This window comes from Bufo bufo, chromosome 11 (assembly GCF_905171765.1).
Source record: "Bufo bufo chromosome 11, aBufBuf1.1, whole genome shotgun sequence".
Classification (NCBI taxonomy): domain Eukaryota; kingdom Metazoa; phylum Chordata; class Amphibia; order Anura; family Bufonidae; genus Bufo; species Bufo bufo.
In genome coordinates this window covers 14,586,267-14,603,571 of record NC_053399.1, presented here as the reverse complement: position 1 = coordinate 14,603,571, position 17,305 = coordinate 14,586,267, and the positions used below count along the sequence as shown (strand labels likewise).

The following is a 17,305-nucleotide window of genomic DNA, read 5'->3' as shown; positions in this document are numbered from 1 at the left end:
CTACTTGCTGGTAGAGCCCTCATTTACATATTATAAAAGTTCGTTTTATAAAGAATCGGCCGCATGAAAGTAAGTAAGACTATTATATTCTCCTATATCGCGCTATGAGGAATCTAACTATCCAAAAAAAAATAATGAGTTTTGTGGGGTGACAGAAACCCTTTAAAAGGTGAAACTAACACATGAGACTCATTACAGGCAAAGCGAGATATTCCAAGCCTTTTATTTGTTATAATTTGGATGATTATGGCTTACAGCTTATGAAAACCGCAAAGTCTCAATTTTGAGGTCCCCTTTGCTCAGGGGGTATGGATTAATTAGCTGACACTTTGAGCTTAGAATATTGAACCTTTTCACAAAATTCTAATTTTAAGCTGCATTAATGCATGTGTATGCAGGGTCAGGACGAGCATTAGGCCAGCAGTTCTCATTTGTACGGCCAGCTCATGCGCAAGGAAAGCTGCGTGCATTGCACTGTATGGCGGCATGCTGAGTCCCTGCAGTTGGATATTAGGAAGGCGCAAGATACCACATCTTCCAATAGAAGTGATTCTTCTAGGAGAGAAAACCTCCAAAATATGGTATGCAAAAATTAGAGGCCCACAGAGGTACAGTATGGGATCTGTATAGGGCTATGTGCATGAGCCCAGAGACCAGCATCTATTGATGAGGCACGGGCATAAGAGACCAGGGATGCCAAACCTGTGCCAGGCCCTCAGAGGAAGGCAACGCGTAGACGTCTTTATTGACTGACCATAGACAAAGGAAACACACCACCAATATGAGAGTCAAGGTCCCAGCCCTGGCTCAATGTGACGTGTGGCCCTTTTATATAGCCAAGGACCAGGGGCGGATTGGCCATAGACTTACAGGGAAATTTCCCGGTGGGCTGATGCCCAGGGGGCCATCTGGGCCCTCCTCATGGCCGGCCAGTGGAAGCTATTGGGGGATGTGCTGCTGGCAGTATTTTGTGATGGACTGCAGTATTTGGCTCTGTTGGGGAGGTATAATGTGTCACAATATGGTACTGCTGGCCCTGCCTTCCATCAATTTGGACCCAACTACAAAATGGGGCCACTTTTAGTATTATTTCCAGGGCCACTTTAAGTTCCTAGTCCGCCCCATGTCAGAGACCCCCATAACATCTGACGGGTCATCACTCTCATAGATACTCGTAGGGCACAATATTATCTGTTGACAGGCTAATCTAGATCGTCCTATGCCAGCCCTGTCAGGTAGGGAATTGCTTAAAAGGCAGTCGCAAAATATTTCCCCCCATAGTGACCCAAACAACTTCCCAGACAGAAGTCATGTGATAGGAGCTTACGACGCACTGCTCACCCCGAAACATAGATTTTATAATACCAGGCAAAAATTCCCAAAGATCAAAAGAGAAACATCCGGATAAAAGGTTTCTCAATGACTCAGGACAAGGAAACGTTCTCCTGCACTGACGGAGGAGATTACTAAAAACTGACACAAGGCAGGCAGTAAGAATTGCACAAGAGCAGTAGTAACGTGTGCTCACAGAGTTACCTCACATGGTCGGAACATGACGTCTGGAGCGAAGTCATGGGGGGCCGGGCAGTGACACCGCACAGCTGACACGCTTCCATCCCATACCAAATGACCTCAGGAACTCATGAGGCCATGTGAGAACAGCAGCACTGTGCCAGCTCAGAGGCTGCAACAATGTATAACAATACAACAATGCAAAAGGGTACAATATTTACAAAACAAGCCCTCGCAACAAAATAAATAACATGCACTGAAAAGCAATAGTACACCGAGATCTGTATGTATCCACAGCCCACCCACCACCCCCGGAAGTTATATGCAATGAATAGACAATTATATATATATATATTTTTTTAAATAGAAGTTTTTCATACAAAGGAGAATTTTATGGAACTTTAAGAAAACCAGTCCATCCAGCATGAGTCAGGAAGGAGGCCATCATCGAGCACAAAACAGCAATGATCTGTTACACAACCTCTCTATTTATATATGTGTAGGAATATACGTAGATGGGAGGATGAGGAGGAGTATGAATGGATTTATGTGTATATGTAAAAATCGGTCATATTATATATATATATATATATATATATATACACACATACATACATACATACATACATACACACACACACACACACACACGTCAGAGTCATTGCCAGTGTTGGAATGTATATTTCAGGACAATGTGCATTTAGGTGGGTGTGTAGGCGTATGAAAATATATTTAGCTACACAAGTGTGTGTATATATATATGAAGCATATTTAGCTACCCATGAGTATGTATGTATATATATATATATATATATATATATATATATAGATAGGACAATATATAATTATAGATAGATGTGTAATGTGTGTAGTAAGCAGGTATATCTCTGTATACACCCCCTATGTAAATATACATACACATGGTAAAGCAGCAGCAGCCATCACACTGTTCATACCTATAGCCTGTCAGTGCAGCATCAACCATGCAGGACCTTTTAACCCCTTGCCCACCACAACTGCAGAGCATGGCACAGGACAATGTAGACGCCCCCCACACCCACACTAACCCACCAGAGGTCAGGCACTCAACTAGTTTCCCAGGCCCTTCAAAATACCCAAACCCCATCCCGGAGACTCGTGCTCAGGAGCACTGTCCCTTTAAGGCCATGGTCCTCCCACAGGAGCACACAGTGCTACATTGTATCCGATCGGGGATCCTCAGGATACAAGGGGGATAACACGGGGTGCCCCCCGGGGGGTGGAAGGGCAGGGGCAGAGGCTACTTACTGTGGTTCCCGCAGTGTGGAGGTAGGTGCACGCCCGGCACTCACAGCCGCCTCTGTCTCTGCTCAAAGCAAATCTAAAAAGCCGGACATTGAAGGGTGAATCAGATGGGCGCATGAGGTACAGAAAAAGCCCCTTACCCAGCGCCCTCTGCTGCCCTCTACTGCGCCGCCCACTTTTTTTTTTTTTATCTTTTTCTCGCTCCCTCTCTACGCGCTTCAAGCTGGAAAGTCCCTTTAGCTACTTCCTCTGCTCAGCATGGAAATCCCCTGGCCTGCTGCTGTGAGTGTGCGAGAGCAGTGCAAGCCAGAGGCTGCTGCAGATCCCTGTGTATGGGGGCTGTCCTGTAATGTATGTGCACTTATAGCAGTGTATACAGTGCAACCTGTGAGTGTGCAAGAGCAGTGCAAGCCAGAGGCTGCTGCAGATCCCTGTGTATAGGGGCTGTCCTGTAATGTATGTGCACTTATAGCAGTGTATACAGTGCAACCTGTGAGTGTGCAAGAGCAGTGCAAGCCAGAGGCTGCTGCAGATCCCTGTGTATGGGGGCTGTCCTGTAATGTATGTGCACTTATAGCAGTGTATACAGTGCAACCTGTGAGTGTGCAAGAGCAGTGCAAGCCAGAGGCTGCTGCAGATCCCTGTGTATGGGGGCTGTCCTGTAATGTATGTGCACTTATAGCAGTGTATACAGTGCAACCTGTGAGTGTGCAAGAGCAGTGCAAGCCAGAGGCTGCTGCAGATCCCTGTGTATAGGGGCTGTCCTGTAATGTATGTGCACTTATAGCAGTGTATACAGTGCAACCTGTGAGTGTGCGAGAGCAGTGCAAGCCAGAGGCTGCTGCAGATCCCTGTGTATGGGGGCTGTCCTGTACATGCTGGGCCCTTCCTTAATTTTTTGTCATCTTGGTGCCAAAAATGTCCTCCATTAAATCCAGGGAATGCAGGTATCAACATGCAGGCCGAGCCCACTCCACACCTCTCCTGGTGCCAATGTCTTCCAGGGAGAGCAGGCTAAGGCACTTTCACACCTGCGTTAGGTGCGGATCTGTCTGGTATCTGCACAGACGGATCTCGCACCTATAAATGCAAACGATGGTAATCCGTTCAGTGCGGATCCGTCTGCATAACAGCTTTTTCAGATCTGAGTTTTCACTATTGTTTGGATCGCGCTCACAGCCAGGGAGATGGAAACGCCCACAGCAGAAGACTGCGTCTGCTTCCCGTTACGGGCTTTACCTGCTCATTATAATACAGCGCACCAAATCATCAAGGGGCCCAAGGAGGATCAAATGGGGGGAGGGGGCTTTTTTTAAAAAAAAAAAAACACCAATGCATCAGTGGGCGCCCACCCTACAAGGTAATACCATAATTAGCCTATGTCAAAACTGATGAAAGGTCCCTCTAAGTCTGACCACACACCTTTTTCTAGCTTGGTTTGAGATCTGGGCTGTGACTCGGCCATTCCAACACATTTACAAGTTTCCCCCTTAAAACCACCCAAGTGTTGCTTTAGCCGTGTGTTTGGGGTCATTGTCCTGCTGGAAGGTGAACCTCCGTCCGAGCCTCAGATCACGCACAGAGTGGTGCAGGTTCTGCTGAAGAATATCCCTGTATTTAGCACCATCCATCTTTTCCCTCCACTCTGACCAGTTTCCCAGTCCCATCCCCCCAGTATGATGCTGCACCACCATGTCTCACTGTGGGGATGGTGTTCTTTGGGTGATGTGATGTGTTGGGTTTGCGCCAAACATAGCGTTTTCTTTGATGTCCGAAAAGTTCCATTTTAGTCTCCTCAGACCAGAACACCTTCCTCCACACATTTTCGGAGTCTCCCACATGTCTTTTCACAAACTCACAACGTGTCCTTTTAGTTTTTAGCTGAAAGTAATGGCTTTCTTCTGGCAGCTCTGCATAAAGCCTCAACTCTATGGAGCGTGCGGCTTATTGTCGTCCTATGTACAGATACTGCAGTCTCTGCAGTGGAACTCTGCAGCTCCTCCAGGGTCACCTCAGGTCTCTGTGCTGCCTCTCTGATTAATGCCCTCCTTGCCCGGTGCATGAGTTTTGATGGGCGGCCGTCTCTTGGCAGGTTTGCCATTGTGCCATGTTCTTTCTATTTGGTTATGATAGATTTGATGGAGCTCCTGGGGATCAGCAAAGATTTGGATATTTTTTTATAACCTAACCCTGACTTCTCAACAACATTGTCCCTTACTTGTTTGGAGAGTTCCCTGGTCTTCATGGCAGTGTTTTGTTAGTGATTCCTCTTGCTTAGTTGTTGCAGCCTCTGGGGCCTTTCAAAAAAGGTGTGTATATGTAATGACAGATCATGTGACACTGAGATTGCACACAGGTGACATCATTTCACTAATTAACAAAACATTGAACTTAAGGCTGTAATATAACAAAACACGAAATAAGTCAAGGGGGGGTAAATACTTTTGCAAGGCACTGTATGTGCACTTATAGCAGTGTATACAGTGCAACCTGTGAGTGTGCAAGAGCAGTGCAAGCCAGAGGCTGCTGCAGATCCCTGTGTATAGGGGCTGTCCTGTAATGTATGTGCACCTATAGCAGTGTATACAGTGCAACCTGTGAGTGTGCGAGAGCAGTGCAAGCCAGAGGCTGCTGCAGATCCCTGTGTATGGGGGCTGTTCTGTAATGTATGTGCACCTATAGCAGTGTATACAGTGCAACCTGTGAGTGTGCAAGAGCAGTGCAAGCCAGAGGATGCTGCAGATCCCTGTGTATGGGGGCTGTCCTGTAATGTATGTGCACTTACACTGATGTATACAGTGCAACCTGTAAGTGTGCAAGAGCAATGCAAGCAATGTCCTAGAAGACTACTGGAAAGTTGTGTATATAGGGGCTGCCCTTTAATGTGTATGCACTTATATTAATGTATACAGTGCAATCTGTGAGTGTGCAAGAGCAATGCAAGCCAAAGGCTGCAGCAGATCCCTGTGTATAGGGGCTGTCCTGTAATGTATGTGTGCAGCGACCAGGCCGCAGGGGCAATATGTGAGTGTTGGTGGGCCAATGGGGGTAGTAGTTGTTTACTCACTGTTCTGTAGAGCTCCCCGGGCCAGTGTGCAGTGAATGGAAGGACAGCACCAGTTCCTTCGAGGCACACTCTGTTGTCCAGGGACTCCCGCCAGATGGTGGTTTGGGGTGCCCTTGGTGGAATGGTTTAAGGTGCCGTGGAGGCAGGGTCCCTGGTGTTCGTGACGCCAGCACCATTAGATGCAAAGGAAGGTGGTAGAAAGGATGAGCAGTCAATGGTTGTAAACGGAACCTTTTACTTAATCAGTTGCCTTGAGGTAGTCAGTACATTTACATGGCGAGGGTGACAACCCATATGATGCAGACACGATTGGTTTAGCTGCAATCCTAGTAACAGGCTTGACAATAGGTGCATTGAGATTTTCCTTTGGCTGGTATGAGAGGGTTCCTTTCTAGCTGTCCTCACTATGTCCACACTCTAGCCTCCAGATACTGAATATAATAATGGCCCACAGGGCGGTCTCCCTAATGGCTGGCATGAATTTGCAGCTTAAGGGCTCATGCACACGACCGTTGTTTTGCGGTCCGTTTTTCACGGATCTGTTGTTCCGTATCTGAGTTTTTTTTTCTGATTTAAGTCCTCTTCCGTTCCGTTATTCTAGAAAACATATCCGTATGGTTTCCGTATGCGATCCGTTTTTTGCGGATCGGAAACGAAAACAGTAACTTATTAATCACCAAACACATGAGCAATGTGGGCTGGGAATAGCATTTCTACAGTATGGATCCGCAAAATATGGATGACATACGGATGTGTCCCGTGTACGTTCCGTATTTTTGCGGACCCCATGACTTGAATGGGGCCTCGGACCAGGATTTGCGGACAATAATAGGACATGCACTACTTTTTTGCAGAACGGAAATGTGGAAACGGAATGCACACGGAGTACCTTCCGTTGTTTTTGCGGACCCATTGAAGTGAATGGTACCGCATACGGTCGGCAAAAAAAAACGGAACGGAAGCGGAAAGAAAATATATTGTTTGCATGAGCCATAATATACATAGAAAATACAATGGCATAAAATGACATACATGAGATCTAAGGGACCCACTTCAACACGGAGTGGGACACTGCATGTGCACTTACACTAATTTGTGCTCGGATCGGCTCATGCTGAGAGGGGTACCCTACCTAAGCCTATACTCCACCCCCCAAACCTAGAAGCAGCAGAGTTATGGCGGAACTGCTTATCGAAGGGTAGCCTAAAGGGGGCTACCCCAATGATGAGACCTGAAAGAAGGGAGGGCTCCTGGGGGGGGTTGAAATCGTTCGAACCGACAAGTGGGGGGAGGAGGGCCAGGTTTAAATAGTGAACGCCCCGCCTCCCCTCACACAAATGCGGCACTCTTAATTGCCTACCACTTGTGCTCGGATCGGCTCATGCTGAGAGGGTACCCTACCCAAGCCTATACTCCACCCCCCCCACCTAGAAGCAGCAGAGTTATGCCGGAACTGCTTATCGAAGGGTAGCCTAAGGGGCCAAAAGAACCATGCATAGGAGTTAGAAAACTTGATAACAGAAACTACAGACCAAAACTCGAAAGCCAATGATATTTCGTATAAGGATCCGGATATTACGCATGGAACACGCGGAAACTGCGACGACCCAACTGTTTGATGACATGTACTGGCACCTTATGCATGGACGCCGCCGCTGCCGCGCCCATGCAGAAGGAATGTCCTGTGATCCAGCGAGGACCGACCCCTGGACCTGTCAACTAACCTGAATGTACGTAAGAAAGGCCGCGGTGGTTAGCCGGGCATTGCCTAGTTCGAGTATGGGAGAACATGCCGCTTGGACTAAATACTACGCAGCCAAGCCTCCAAGGCCTGCACCGGACACCATCTGCTGTCCGTGGAAAAGTATCTGACCGCCACTGGTTGCCCCGGCCGTGACGTCTTGGACGAGGCCAAGGTGAGGACATAGATGGACCCGCGCCGGATGAGCTGACCTTTCCGCAGGCACCCAGCCAGCGTATTGGTGCCCATGAGCTCGCCTGACCTGAGGAATCCATGGAAGGCCAGGTACAAGGCTGTTTCTACCAGAGCGCTAACCTGTGGCCCGAACGGTTTGCCCCTGCAGTTTGCCTGTCACGGCCTGTACAAGCTACCGGTAAATGGCTGACGCCCATGTCGTTTCACAACAGACATTTTGCGCAAACCCTTCAACGCCGCTTTGATTGGGTGGGCGGAGAAGAGTGACGGTAGGTCCGGATGTAGCCTGCACCAATGGTGCTGAATACCTGCCATGTATAGTTAACAATGCTATAGGACAGGTTTAATTGAGAGTGGCAAAAACCCAGACAAAGCCCAATAGGTGAGTGATAGGTCCCCGGCCAGCGGCCGGGAAGGTGTTCTCATATCTCTGAAACAGGTGCCAAGCTGTCTTGTAAGCCCTCAGAGTATTACTGGCCAAGGAATTGGCCATCAGTCTCTTAGCTATGGTGAGATGGGAGACTAGTCCCAGCGCAGCTGGGCCTGGTGAGGAAAATTTTTTTATTTTTATTTTTTTTTAATTTATTTTTTTAATCTCCATGCGTGAGAGACTCTAATGGCGGAGTCCTGTGTGTAAACCTAAAGCGGAGAAGCCATGCGTGAGAGACTAATGGCGGAGCCATGCGTGAGAGACTAATGGCGGAGTCATATGTGTAAAACTAAAACAGAGAAGCCATGCGTGAGAGACTCAGATGGCGGAGTCATATGTGTAACCTAAAACGGAGAAGCCATGCGTGAGAGACTAATGGCGGAGTCATATGTGTAAAACTAAAACGGGGAAGCCATGCGTGAGACTCTAATGGCAGAGACATATGTGTGAACCTAAACGGAGAAGCCATGCGTGAGAGACTAATGGCGGAGTCATATGTGTAACCTAAAACGGAGCAGCCATGCGTGAGAGATTCTAATGGCGGAGTCATATGTGTAAACCTAAAACGGAGAAGCCATGCGTGAGAGACTCAAAAATGTATATATTATTTATTTTATTTTTTTTCACTATCAACCACTTAAGCAGCTCCCGTATGGGCACAGCTCTGAGTACGAGCATGAAGAGCATGGTATAACGCAGATCACCTGCACGGACTAACTAACATCCTGTGCCTAAATAACCCCCTTGGAACCTTATGTACGGCCGGCAGCAGGAAGCCAGCCACCGCCTATGATCTGCTCCCTCTGACCGAGCCTAGTACTCCTTCCCCTGATCCCTGCCTACCTAACGGCACGGTGGCCCGTGCCAGACTTTCTTGAAGATAAGGAGCCTTACCCCCCAGCCGCGTGGGGAGCTCACGCTGCTCCCTGGCAGAATGCACCAGTGCGGGGGAGCCCCCCCCCTCAGCTAGGGCCGACCCACCGCCGGCTGGACACTCGTACCGCGTGGGGAGCAGCGCCACTCCCTGGCAATGTGCACCGGATCAGAGGGAGCCCTTCCTTTACCGTGGGCCCCGGCCCCCGCTGGTTTGAACCGTGTGCCGCGTGAGGAGCCGCACAGCTCCCTGGCATTGTGCGCCGGTGCGGGAGTGCCCCCCCTCACCTAGGGGCTGGTTATTGTGACTGGAACCCGCTGGGAGACTGAAGCCTAACTGGACCTACCTGTGACCGTGAAGGCTGACCTCCCAGGCCGTGGCTGACCCACGTGCGTAGTCGTGACGCAACTACCCGTAGATGCCCACCCAGTGCCTGTAGTTAACGGGAGTGCGACCGAGTCCTGTGGATGTGACCGACTAGCCCCTATAGTCGTGAGGGGACCCTACATCGAGAGTAGCGGTAACGGACCATCGCCTGTAGACGTGGTAGTATTACCTCGTGAGTCTGTTGACATGAGACCAATGCCTGCAGTCGTGGCCGGTCTTAATAATGAGTCTGCAGTCGTAACGGATTTGTGCCTGCAGTCGTGGCAGGGCTTTAGAGCGGGTCTGTAGTCGTGACAGACTGATGCCTGCAGTCGTGGCAGGACTTTATAACGAGTCTGTAGTCGTGACAGACTGATGCCTGCAGTCGTGGCAGGGCTTTAGAGCGGGTCTGTAGTCGTGACAGACTGATGCCTGCAGTCGTTGGCAGGGCTTTATAAGGAGTCTGTAGTCGTGACAGACCTGGCAAAGCAACATTCCTATCTATACCATTATTATAATTTTTTTATTTTTTTTCTTTTCCCCCCCACCAAAGGCCACGACTGTAGGCGCCACCCTGTAAGAGATGCGCCAGAGGCCTGGACATAATAGTCCACCATCCCCCGTCCCCCAAGCCTATGCAGGAGAAAAGAGGGGGTTGGCCCCCGCATGCACCACCCCTGACTCACCTGGCGGCCATGACAGCCACGAACCCCACAGTATCGTAAGTTAGCCCACCACCTGTGAACCTGAATAACCAAGGACAGACGTGTGAGTGAGCGCACGCCAGCTGGGCGACACTTCACTCATGCCACCGCTCCCTAGCTAACCACCGGATTATTGTGACTGCGCCCGAACCAACCCCCTGACTGACCGTATGGGCTTACGGGCGGCCCGGCTGCGTGCGCAAAGTGACGTGGCCAGCCCCCCTCCTTGAAGCCCTCTTTATATTGATCCTTGAACATATTCCAAATTTTATTTAAATATTTTTTATACTCCTGCCTTAGTACCTAGCCACTGTGCCTGAGCAGAGGAGCCCTGCACCTGGACTGCAGTACCAGTATGGGCCTGTAGGTGTCGACCATCCCCCGCCCTCTCTCAAGCCAGGACCTGCTGGAGCGCAGCAAGCCAGTGATTCCCTTCTAGGTTAGAATTAACCATTGAAATCATAACTTGTTATACAGTGCACATGTCTGAGTATCTGCTTATCTTGTCTTGCCTGAGTTTGGCGCAGTAAAGAAGACGAGTTTATTCTGCAGCGGATTCCTAGACATGACTGAAAGTCACATAAGCATGTCCACCTTCACTGCCTCGCTAATTGTAATTACCAGGAGAACGTGCATCAGGATCGGCTGTGAGGGATTTGCGCTCCGCCATGTGGAACATTGCATCCCGTGCCCACCGCTATCGACTATTTGTACAGGGAAAGCCGCGGCGTATTAATCGCCTATAGGTTTCGGCTTCCGTCCCCTGATCCTGCAGCTGGACCTCCGCTTACTGATTGCAGCTAATGAATAGACCCCTGTGTGAGCGGACGGCGTTTTCCTCTACGTCGGAACGTTCTGATACGGGAGTGAGTGATATATAACGCTGCTTCGTGGAGCCGACGGCCGGCGTGACCGATGCTCAGGGTATGCGAGCGGATGTCGTGACCCGTCGCTGCTGAGCCACAGGTGAGGGGTGCCTGCCTGGGGGACGCTGCATGTGGGAGCGGGGGTGCTTAGCGCAGGGCCTGGAGCGGATCGGGGTGCCTGTCTCGGGGTGCCGGAAGCGATCGGGAGTGCGGGCAGTCTCCAGCGCAGCTGGGGACCGGCGGCACGCTCGGCAGCCCCACATGTTATACATAGCGAGACGGGTGTGCAAGCCACCCTGCCTACCTAATCACCGTAGCGACGAGCTCGACGCAGCCGATCCCCCGATCCTCCAGTGACGCATGCCCTTCTCTGGCACCAACCCACAAGCCGATTCGAAATCGTTCGAACCGACAAGTGGGGGGAGGAGGGCCAGGTTTAAATAGTGAACGCCCCGCCTCCCCTCACACAAATGCGGCACTCTTAATTGCCTACCACTTATACCGTGCAACCTGTGAGTTATACCGTGCAAGAGCAGTGCAAGCAAAAGGCTGCTGCAGATCCCTGTGTATGGGGGCTGTCCTGTAAGGTATGTGCACTTATACTAATGTATACAGTGCAACCTGTGAGTGTGCGAGAGCAATGTAAACCAAAGGCTGCTGCAGATCCGTGTATAGGGGCTGCAGTGCAACCTGTGAGTGTGCAAGAGCAGTGCAAGCAAAAGGCTGCTGCAGATCCCTGTGTATAGCGGCTGTCCTGTAAGGTATGTGCACTTATACTAATGTATACAGTGCAATGTAAACCAAAGACTGCTGCAGATCCCTGTGTATAACGGCTCAGTGCAACCTGTGAGTGTGCAAGAGCTGTGTACACGGCACAGTTGACTCTTTAAAGCCACAAAACTGAGAAATCTGATTTGATAAATATCCCCCTTAATGTGTTTCAGTAAGGACTCATGCACAGGAACGTATTTTCTTTCCGTGTCCGTTCAGTTTTTTTTGTGGAACATATGCGGAACTATTCATTTCAGTGCGTGCACAAAAAAAAAAACAGAAGTTACTCCGTGTGCATTCTGTTTCCGTATGACCATTCCGCAAAAAAAACATAGAACATGTCCTATTATTGTCTGCATTACGGACAAGGATTGGACTGTTCTATTAGGGGCCGGCTGTTCCGTTCCGCAAAATACGGAATGAACACAGATGTCATACGGATTTTTTGCAGATCCTATTTTGCGGACCATAAAATACATACAGTCGTGTGCATGAGCCCTAATGCATAGGGTAAAACATACTGGGCAAGTCTAATTCAACCAATCTCTCCTTATTCTTGTTGTTCCAAAGTTAAATATCGACTTTTCGCAGGACACTGGTTCCTCAAGTTACAATATTAATTGGTTCCAGGATGACCATTGTATGTTGAAACCATTGTAAGTTGAGTAATTGGTTCCAAACCCCCAAAATGTCATCCAAGATTAGAGAAAAGGAAGAGTTAAGAAAAATAAGCAGATAACTAAGACAGATAAGACAAGTCCTTACATATACAGTCAGGAATAGCTGCTAACTAGTAACTCATACGGCTATTTTACCAGAGAAGTGGCCTTGATTGGTTGGGTCCGACTCTGAGACATTGTATGTTGAGTCTGGTTTCAACTTACGATGGGTCAGAAAAAACCATTGTATGTTGAAAATATTGTATCCTGAGGCCATTGTATCTTGAGGGATCACTGTATATCACTGACACAAAATAAATAACCTGATATTTGTAAATTCATGCCCCTCCTGATCTAAGGCTATGTTCACACTGTGGATTTAACAAAGGCAAAATCCACTGCTTATTCCGTGGCCGAAACCGACGCAGGTTTTCAATATTGATGCTGCAGACCAGCTCATAGTTTAGCCCCAGTTAATGGGCCCAAACTGTGAGGCTCCAGACGCGGCTTCCGGCGGGGTCTTTCTGGAGACCATGCTGAGAAAGGATAAGAGGATATGCAGGGCTGTGGAGTTGGTAGATAAATGCTCCGACTCCTCCGTTTTTGGTACTTCCGACTCCCCGACTCCGACTCTGTATTTTATACATTCTTTGAAGAAAGGCAACATACATGTCATTACCACAGAACTACTGGCTAGGACGCCGCTGCCTTCTCATTTCTGTGCTGATCTTCTGCTGAAGATCAGGCAGTGAGGGGATCCAGGACGGGGCAGGGGAAGGGACATTTATTGTAAAACCTGATTTCCCCAGTAGAATCCCATAGTCATGTTTAAAGAGGACCTTTCACTAGAATAGAAAATCTAAACTAACTATACAGACACGGAGAGCGGCGCCCAGGGATCTCCCTGCACTTACTGTTATCCCTGGACGCCGCTCCGTTCGCCCGCTATAGGCTCCGGTATCTTCATATGTTAGGCTCCACCCAGTGGAACTGTCACGAGGGTATCAAGAGCCACGTCTGACTCCGTTATACCCGGGGTCAGGAGGTCGCAGCGGGTGGCTGCGCGCTCTATATCTAAAGATTACGTTGTTTCTTAGTGATTGTTTTCTGTGTTTGCCTTGCTATCCTTTTTGTCTCAATCAGGGATCCGTAGCTTCTCCTCCTCAGCTGTTTCTTGTCTGTCCTTCCCTTGGTGTTTTCCCTTAGAGTTAGTGGTGCGGACTAGTGTTCCCACCGCCCTGTTCACTATCTAGGGCTCAGCTCAGGGAAAGCCAGGGCTTTAGGCACGTGATCGGCGTACGGGTGAGGAACCCGTCTAGGGACGTCAGGGCAGCCAGGTGCCAGCCGCTAGGTGAGTCAGGGGTCACCACCTTCCCTCTCACTTGGGCAGGGCCTTCCTTGTTCCCTCCCTCTGCGTCACGTATGTGATAGTCACGCCGACCGTGATATTATAACTGGCCTTTACTTTTTGAGAAAAAATAAAATAAAATTTTTTATTTTTGTTGTTTTTTTTTTTCTCTACTTAGAATCCAATATGGATCCTATTGATGCCTTGGCAGAACAGCTTCAAGGCCTGTCTTTGGAGGTGGCAGGATTGAAGGCGTCTGTTCTCCAACAACAGCAGCAAATGCAGCAGACCGCACCCCCAGCGGTTGCTATGGGTAACCAGGTAGTTACAGAACCCAAGGTTGTTCTTCCTGACAGATTTTCTGGGGGAAGGGACAAATTTGCGACGTTCCGTGAGGCCTGCAAATTATACTTTAAGTTGCGCCCTTACTCCTCAGGTCATGAAGAACAGCGGGTAGGGATTGTCATTTCCCTGCTTCAGGGGGACCCACAATCCTGGGCGTTCTCGTTACCCCCTGGTTCTCAGGCTCTTCGGTCAGTGGAGGGATTTTTTGGGGCTTTGGGTCTCATATATGATGACCCTGACCGAGTCGCCCTGGCTGAGTCGAAGTTACGGAGACTCCTACAGGGAGATCGGTCAGCAGAGGAATATTGCTCAGAGTTCCGTAGGTGGGCTACGGATACTCAGTGGAACGACCCGGCTCTCAGGAGTCAGTTCTGCTCTGGGTTATCTGAAAGGGTTAAGGATGCACTGGCGCTGTATGAGACCCCCCTTTCCCTTGATGCTGTTATGTCCCTCTCTATCAGAATAGATAGACGTCTTAGGGAGAGATCGAAAATTCCGGAGCAATTGGTTACCTCTCCCAAGCAACAGTCAGCCTGTACGGACTTAGATGAGCCGATGCAGCTAGGCGGAACTTCTCGTCAGGTCCGTCCTCCTGAGGTTCGCCGCAGGGGGGGGGGCTTGTTTTTTCTGTGGGGGGAGGGGTCATTTCATTAATGTCTGTCCCTCCTTTCTCAAAAACAAAAGACCGTCGGAAACTACTAACCCCGGGCTGTGCGGAGGATGTCAGCCGGGGGGTATACGTTTCCTCCATACGAACATCTCAATTTGTGTTGCCAGCGGTTATTGTTTTTGGTGTTAAGACGGAGTCTATTTCTGTTTTTCTAGACAGTGGAGCAGGGGTAAATTTGATAGATGCCCATTTTGCCCGCACTATGGGTTTGTCTCTCTGTACGCTGCAGAGACCTATTCCCGTATTCGCTATAGATTCGGCTCCTCTGTCTCAGAGTAACCTCACCCACATTGTTCATAATTTACACCTTCGGGTAGGGGACCACCATAATGAGTGTCTTTCATGTTACGTTCTGGAGGGCCTTCCCTCTCCGGTGGTATTGGGTCTTCCCTGGTTGGTAGCGCACAATCCAGTGGTGGATTGGCAGGCCAGGGAGATATTGGAGTGGAGTGAGCATTGCAGAGAGAATTGCTTAAATAACAATTGCTTAATCGCCTCCATAGCTTCCCTACCTACATTTATTTCGGACTTTGAGGACGTTTTTTCTGAAAAGGGTTGTCAGAAGCTACCACCTCATCGTCCTTATGATTGCCCGGTTAACCTGATTCCCGGTGCAAAATTACCCAAGTCCAGGTTGTATAATCTTTCGGGTCCCGAGAGACAAGCCATGAAAGATTATATCTCCGAGAGTCTGGCTAAGGCCTCATGCACACGATCGTTGTGTGCATCCGTGGCCGTTGTTCCGTCTTCCGTTTTTTTTCGCGGACCCATTGACTTTCAATGGGTCCGTGGAAAAATCGGAAAATGCACCGTTTGGCTTCCGCGTCCGTGATCCGTTTTTCCAGTCCGTGAAAAAAATATGACCTGTCCTATTTTTTTCACTGACAACGGTTCACGGACCCATTCAAGTCAATGGGTCCGTGAAAAATCACGGATGCACACAAGATAGTCATCCGCGTCCGTGATCCGTGGTCCGTGTCCGTTTTTCCTATAATTTTCAATGCAAACTTGACTTAGTTTTTTTTTTCACTTTTCATGTCCGTGGATCCTCCAAAAATCAAGGAAGACCCACGGAAGAAAAAACGGTCACAGATCACGGAACAACGGAAATCCGTTTTGCGGACCGCAAAAAAAAACGGTCGTGTGCATGAGGCCTAAGGGACACATCAGACCCTCTTCTTCACCCGTGGCTGCAGGGTTTTTCTTTGTTAAAAAGAAAGATGGGGGCCTGCGTCCTTGCCTAGATTTCCGTGAGCTAAACCAGATAACCATTCGAGACCCATACCCTCTTCCAGCTTTTAACACCCCTGAGGGGCATTATGAAAATCTTGTTATGCCTTTCGGTCTGACCAATGCCCCCGCTGTCTTCCAACATTTCGTTAATGATATTTTTAGTCATCTCTTCGGCAGGTTTGTAGTCATATACCTAGATGATATCTTAATTTATTCGGCTGATCTGAAAACACATGAGGTGCATGTCAGGCAAGTACTGCAGGTCCTACGGACGAATAAATTATATGCGAAAATTGAAAAATGTGTCTTCGCCGTTCAGGAAATACAGTTCCTGGGATATCTATTATCTGCTTCAGGTTTCGGTATGGATCCTGGGAAGGTCCAGGCAATTTTAGATTGGGATCTTCCTGAGAACCTTAAAGCCCTACAACGGTTTTTGGGTTTCGCAAATTTCTATAGAAAGTTCATTAAAAATTATTCAGTGATCGTTAAACCCCTTACCGACATGACTAGGAAGGGGACTGATTTTTCCAAATAGTCTGACGCCGCTAAAGATGCATTTTCCTCTCTAAAGGAGAGGTTTACCTCGGCACCTGTTCTAATTCAACCTGATGTCTCCCAGCCTTTTATTGTTGAGGTAGATGTGTCAGAGGTGGGAGTGGGGGCTGTATTGTCTCAGGGTCCGTCTCCTGGCAAATGGCGTCCTTGTGCTTTCTTTTCCAAAAAATTATCTTCTGCAGAGAAGAACTATGATGTTGGAAATAGGGAACTGTTGGCGATTAAGCTGGCGCTTGAAGAGTGGCGTCACTTCTTAGAGGGAGCAATCCACCCCGTCACGGTGATTACGGATCACAAAAACCTTCTGTACCTAGAATCGGCTAAGCGTCTCACCCCTAGACAAGCTAGGTGGTCGCTATTCTTTACCAGATTTAACTTTGTAATCACCTATCGTCCTGGGGCAAAAAATACCAAGGCAGACGCGTTATCTCGTAGTTTCCCTGGAGGGGGTAATGTTAGTGATCCGGTACCTATTTTACAAAGAGGAGTGGTTGTCTCTGCTGTACACTCTGTTCTAGAGGGAAAGGTGTTAGAGGCTCAGGGGGACGCCCCGGCCTCTTGCCCCTCAGAGAAATTGTTTGTACCGTTAAACCTGCGTCTTGAATTATTAAAAGAACATCATAATTCGGCACTTGCTGGGCACCCGGGTAGTAAAGCAACCTTAGAGCTATTATCTCGTCGT

General features: G+C 48.8%; 1 protein-coding gene across 3 annotated transcripts in view; it reads right to left on the bottom strand.

The window, feature by feature from the left end:
- Positions 1–17,305, bottom strand: part of TRAF3 (TNF receptor associated factor 3) — a 130,429-nt gene that overhangs the window by 63,977 nt on the left and 49,147 nt on the right. The window contains exon 1 of one of the 3 annotated variants that reach the window (XM_040411942.1): positions 2,800–2,960. The exons of the other annotated variants lie outside the window; for them this stretch is intronic. The gene's annotated coding sequence lies outside the window, so the exon portion shown is untranslated. Of the gene's footprint in view, positions 1–2,799; positions 2,961–17,305 lie in introns of those variants that run through there. 3 annotated transcript variants of the gene reach the window in all.